The 5,865-nt window shown below is 41.8% G+C and overlaps 1 long non-coding RNA gene across 1 annotated transcript; it reads right to left on the minus strand.

Annotated features, from left to right (window-relative positions):
- Positions 1–4,123: 4,123 nt before the first annotated feature.
- On the minus strand, positions 4,124–5,349 carry LOC129352042 (uncharacterized). The gene is made up of 3 exons (XR_008604841.1): positions 5,273–5,349; positions 4,312–4,443; positions 4,124–4,177 (listed from the first exon to the last, which is right to left on the minus strand). It is a non-coding gene; the product is annotated as an uncharacterized LOC129352042 (long non-coding RNA).
- Between the last annotated feature and the right edge of the window lie 516 nt (positions 5,350–5,865).

Genomic DNA, 5,865 nt, shown 5'->3' on the forward strand with positions numbered 1-5,865 from the left:
TTCTCTCTGAGAGGTTACAGCCACTCAGTCTGAGGAGACAGGGAGGAAAATATGGTATTAAACAAATGATGAAAATGTATGAACTTTCAAATCAACAATGCTTTGCTTTGACACATTCATGGTGCCTTTTCTATAGTTAGTCCTGCAAGCTTAAAGGACAGAACTCCAGACAAAAAGGAGACTGGAAAGATAATTATAAGATTCCATAATGAAGTAAATCAATTCAGTTTCAATTGTAACATGAAGAGGAGAAGGTTTGCTACTTGAATATGTAACAATATGTCCAGCTCTGCTGAAGGAAGTCTGTTTCACTTTTGGAAATCGCTAGATCTCCACAAGTGGGGCACTTTGAAGAAACAATGCAGCAATATATAAAGTCAAAAATGGACATATATTTACCTCTTCAATAGCAGATCTCTATCAAAAAATAACTGCAAGTAACAATGTGTGTCCTTACAAAGCTTTGTTGGAGGCTTTAACCACTGGCAGCAGCCTCAGAAGAACCTCCTCTGAAGCAGAGTATTTCTTCAGGTCAAACACATCCAGATCTTTTCCTGATGACACTAAGATGAAACCCAGAGCTGACCACTGAGCAGGAGACAGTTTATCTGTGGAGAGACTTCCTGAACTCAGAGACTGTTGGATCTCCTCCACTAGAGAACGATCATTCAGTTCATTCAGACAGTGGAACAGATTGATGCTTTTCTCTGCAGACACATTCTCACTGATCTTCTCCTTGATGTACTGAACTGTTTCCTGATTGGTCTGTGATCTACTTCCTGTCTGTGTCAGCAGACCTTGTAGGAGTCTCTGATTGGTCTGCAGTGAAAGTCCCAGGAGGAAACGGAGGAACAAGTCCAGGTGTCCATTTGGACTCTGTAAGGCCTGGTCAACAGCTCTCTGATGGAGAGACTTTAGTTTAGGTTTATTAAATCGTGAAGATTTCTTAGATGTTTGTGATTCTTTCATCAGGTTGACACCAGAGTTGATGAAGGTCCGATGAACATGAAGAGCAGCTAGAAACTCCTGAACACTCAGATGGACGAAGCAGAACAGTCCTGGTACAGACCTCTCTCCTCTTTAAAGATCTGTGTGAACACTCCTGAGTACACTGAGGCTGCTCTGATATCGATGCCACACTCTGTCAGGTCTGATTCATAGAAGATCAGGTTTCCTTTCTGCAGCTGATCAAAAGCCAGTTTTCCCAGAGACTCAATCATCTTCCTGCTCTCTGGACTCCAGTGTTGATCTGTTTCAGCTCCTCCATCATACTTGACCTTCTTCACTTTGTCTGAACCACCAAAGTGGATTGTACATCTCAGTCAGGGTTCTGGGCAGCTCTCCTCCCTCTCTGGTCTCCAACACATCCTCCAGAACTGTAGCAGTGATCCAGCAGTAAGCCTGGGATGTGGCACATGATGTGGAGGCTTCGTGATGTCTTCATGTGGGAGATGATCCTGCTGGCCTGCTCCTCATCTCTGAATCTCTTCCTGAAGTACTCCTCCTTCTGAGGGTCATTGAACCCTCTGACCTCTGTCACCATGCCAACACACTGAGGAGGGATCTGATTGGCTGCTGCAGGTCGTGTGGTTATCCAGAGGAGAGCAGAGGGAAGCAGTTTCCCCCTGATGAGGTTTGTCAGCAGAACATCCACTGAGGTGGACTCTGTAGCATCAGTCAGGATCTCCTTGTTGTGGAAGTCCAGTGGAAGTCGACTCTCATCCAAGCCATCAAAGATGAACAGAACCTGGAAGTGTTCATAGCTGCAGATTTCTTTGGTTTCAATAAAGAAATGATGAACAAGTTCCACCAAGCTGAACTTTTTCTCTTTCAGCACATTCAGCTCTCTGAAGGTGAATGGAAATATGAACTGGATGTTCTGGTGGGCTTTGTCTTCAGCCCAGTCCAGAGTGAACTTCTGTGTTAGGACTGTTTTCCCAATGCCAGCCACTCCCTTTGTCATCACGGTTCTGATTGGTTGATCTCTTCCAGGTCGGACTTTAAAGATGTCTTCTTGTCTGATTGTTGTTTCTGGTCTGTGTGGTTTCCTGGATGCTGTTTCAATCTGTCTGACCTCATGTTCATCATTGACCTCTCAGTCCCTCCCTCTGTGATGTAGAGCTCTGTGTAGATCTGGTTCAGAAGGGTTGGACTTCCTGCTTTAGCAATTCCCTCAAACATAGACTGGAACTTCTTCTTCAGACCAGATTTAAGTTGATGTTGACAAACTGGAGCAAGACGGTCTAAGTAAACATAAAAAGTAAAATTAGGAACAAAAAATTATCTTCTGATGATGATTTGAATAAATTTGAAACATCAGTAAATGTCTGATTTATCCATCAGGTTAAATCTTTGTAAAAATCCTCTTACTGCTCTGCAGACGGTCAGCCAGCTCCTCCTGCTTCATCATCCTCAGGAAGTTCAGTGTGATCTTCATCACTGTCTCTCTGTTGCTCCTCCTCTGCTCTTCATCATCACCTTCCATCACCTCATCATCTCTCTGACTCTCTGAGAATCCTGGATCATCTGCACTCAGTAATTTCTGGATCTTCTTCAACTCATTCTTCACAAAAGTGATAATTTTGTCCTCAAGCAGCTGGAACAGAATGACATATACAGGAAATATCAGGCTGAAATAAATCACGGAGCCAAACACCAAGACGGACTGACAGTCCTATACTTTACAAAGTCCAGCATGGAGATGACCGTGAACAGAACCCATGAAAAATTAAATGCTGTTCATGAACAGACCATAAATACAGAGTCCAATAGATGCTTCTGGACAGATGGACCACTGGGAACCTCTGAGCTCTGCTGGTCCACTCTGTGGAGGAACCAGGAACAACTAGGAAGTCAGGAAATATTAATTCAACAGTATTCACAGAGAAAATCACAGTTTTCGTTTTTTTGCTTTAAGATTTTAAAACAGGGGTGTCAAACTCCAGTCCTCAAGAGCCACTGGCCTACTGTTTTTAAGGATGTGCCACAGGTACAAAACACTGAAATGAAATGGTTTAATTACCTCCTCATTGTGTAGACAAGTTCTCCAAAGCCTTAATGACCTAATTATTCTATTCAAGTGGTGCAGCAGAGGGACATCTAAAAGTTGCAGGACACCAGCCCTCGAGGACTGGATGTTGACACCCCTGTTTTAAAGCATTTTAAAGCATAAAAACAGAACATCACATCAAGACAATATAAAGAATTTAGAAAGAGAAAGAGGAAGATGAACTACAGGGATGTAGGCCAGTAACCCAAAAGATTATTTTTAAGTTAATGGTGAACTTGGACTTCAAACAGTCCAAACTGTCAGCAGATCTGATGCTGGTGGAGACAGTTTCCCAGAGCTTGGGAACAGTGGAAGTGAAGACTCTGTCCACACAGGTCTTCAGGACAGTGTGGGACAACCATCAGGTTCTGATGACTAGATCTGAGGTGATGTGGACATGGAGGAGGTCTGAAATATGTAAATGTGTCCACATGGGATCCTCTACTGGATCCTATAGAGAGGATTATAAAATGGATCCTGTAGATCCCTGGAAGCCAGTGAGCTCACATTGTATCTGTCCACACAGAGACAATCAGAAGGTCCATGAAGTGATATCTGGATGTGAGCAGTGAACCATGTGATCTAAGTAGTTGTAAAGATTTAATGTTCCTGCTGATCCCATTAAGAACCAGCAGAACCTCTGATGGTCCACATCAGTTCAGTTTGGTTGAGTTCCAGCAGATCTCACCAACCACATCATGAAGCTTTCCTTCCCTGCTGAACTGCTCTCACAATGCACACAGGAACCAAGTCCTGATGGACCAAAATGGCTTTACCAGGTATTTCCCAGTGGAAATGTGATCCACTGTTAGTCTGACATGGAGCCAGGAAGCAACAGAACATCATCATCAACATCCAGAGATAAAGATATGAAGGTGTTTTCATGAGAACAGAGCAGCTGATTTCTGTAGATAATGGATCAAACCTCTGGAAATATAACTGGAAATATCTGAGTTCTTACTGGTTCAGTTTCCAGAGTTACAGAAATTAGATACAGCTCACCTCTCTGATGGTGGAGATCCAGGAGATTTAAAGTTAATGATTGCAACCTTTGATCTGTCGCTCTTAAAGGACACACAGCTGGGTTCTGGTTCTGGTTCTGGTTCTGGTTTGAGTCTCTGATGGATCCTGACAGAAACATGATGATTAAAACTTAATCAGCAAAGAGGAGCAGCAGCAGCTTCATCACCACGTCTGTTCTGGCCTGATATAGTGAACGCTGTGTGAAAAGGGCTGTGGACAGTTAGAGATGGTGACCTCACCTCTGACCTTTGCTCTGGCTCTCATCTTCCCCACACAGAGTGGTTTTAGAGGGAGGGACTCCCTCCTCTCTGTCCTCACACTGATCCATGCTGCTGAATCCACATCAGCTCACACACACTTTCTAGCTTCACCTGCAGAGGAAACACACATCATTCATCTGCACATCAACTCTGATCATCCTTTACATCATTAGTGCTGGAAAAAGATCAGCTGCTCCTCCTCTGATTGGCTCTTCTTCTCTGCTTCATATCAGTGTCAGGTGAATGCAGTCAGACAGCAGAGAGGCAGAGGAAGCTGCCATCAGCTGCTGCACTTCTACTATCAGTCCACTAGATGGAGAAATGGAGCAACATTTACATTCATTAATTCAAGCTGAACAAGTCTTATAGTTCACAATTAGTAATTTGTACTACTGGATTATTTGCTCCATTAAAAATGAACTATTTAATCATCTGACTGAATCAAACCCATTTTAATAATATTTTATTTTGAAAGGAAGCAACAGGAAACTGTTGCTGACATTAATGGTGGAGACTAGAGTTCAGTACAAGGAAATAAAACATGAATCAGTTCAGAGAAGAAAACAGTGAAACATCAGCTGGTCATCATTTTGATTGGTTCCAGTTCATCAATAACCCATTTTAAGAATAATTTTTCATTTTGAAAGAAAGCAGCAAGAAACTGTTGTGTTTGACATTAATAGTTAGTCTGGAGTTTGATTTCTGGAAATAAAATAATGAATTAATTTGTTTAGAGAATAAAATAAAGAAACATCAATCTGTTCATCATGTTTCTCTTCCAATTTATCAATAATTTAATAATTCTGTAGATTAACTTTCAAACAGCAGAGATGAAATTTTGAGCTGAATTTAAATGTGAACATTTTCTCAAAATGTCAGAACAGAAACAAGTAGAAAAGTTTCTGTTGATAAACTTCATGTAGAAACAAAACACACTTACAGTTTGTTCAAACTGTCCAAAGAGTTGAAGACAAACATCTGAACAACAGACCAAAACCCAACAGAACCACAGGAGAAACCGCAGGAGAATGCGACACCTGTACAGAGACTCAACAGAACTGGACTTTCACCTGAACAACAAGAGTTCAAAGTCAAAGTGTTATAAATGTTGCATAAGTGATCATATGATGGCTCACCTGGTTTGTAGTTTCTTCTTTCAGAGCAGCAGAAGCTTTGCTGTAAAATCAGAGGCAGGTTGATGAATCTTCATAAGACAGGAGAGAAGTTCTGATGAAAATGTTTCATGATGGAGTCATGAGGAAAAAAGTGTCCAGAGAAAAGAGCAGCTGGTTGATTCCTGCTGCAGTAACTGGTCAGAATATAAATACAAACAGGAAATAATCAGAAAAACTAAACTAAACCACAATCCTTAACATCACCACACTACTGTAGCTGAAACCACACATTGTTCTAATGCAGATTATTCCTAAAGCTCCTATATAATCATTGATCATGATGTCAGTGTGGTGAGCAGAGTGAGGACAGTCTCTGGTTAAAACCAGAATCAGCTGAGGAGGTTCTGCTGATCCAGGT

This window comes from Poeciliopsis prolifica, unplaced genomic scaffold (assembly GCF_027474105.1).
Source record: "Poeciliopsis prolifica strain line A6 unplaced genomic scaffold, Auburn_PproV2 SCAFFOLD071, whole genome shotgun sequence".
In the NCBI taxonomy this organism is placed as follows: domain Eukaryota; kingdom Metazoa; phylum Chordata; class Actinopteri; order Cyprinodontiformes; family Poeciliidae; genus Poeciliopsis; species Poeciliopsis prolifica.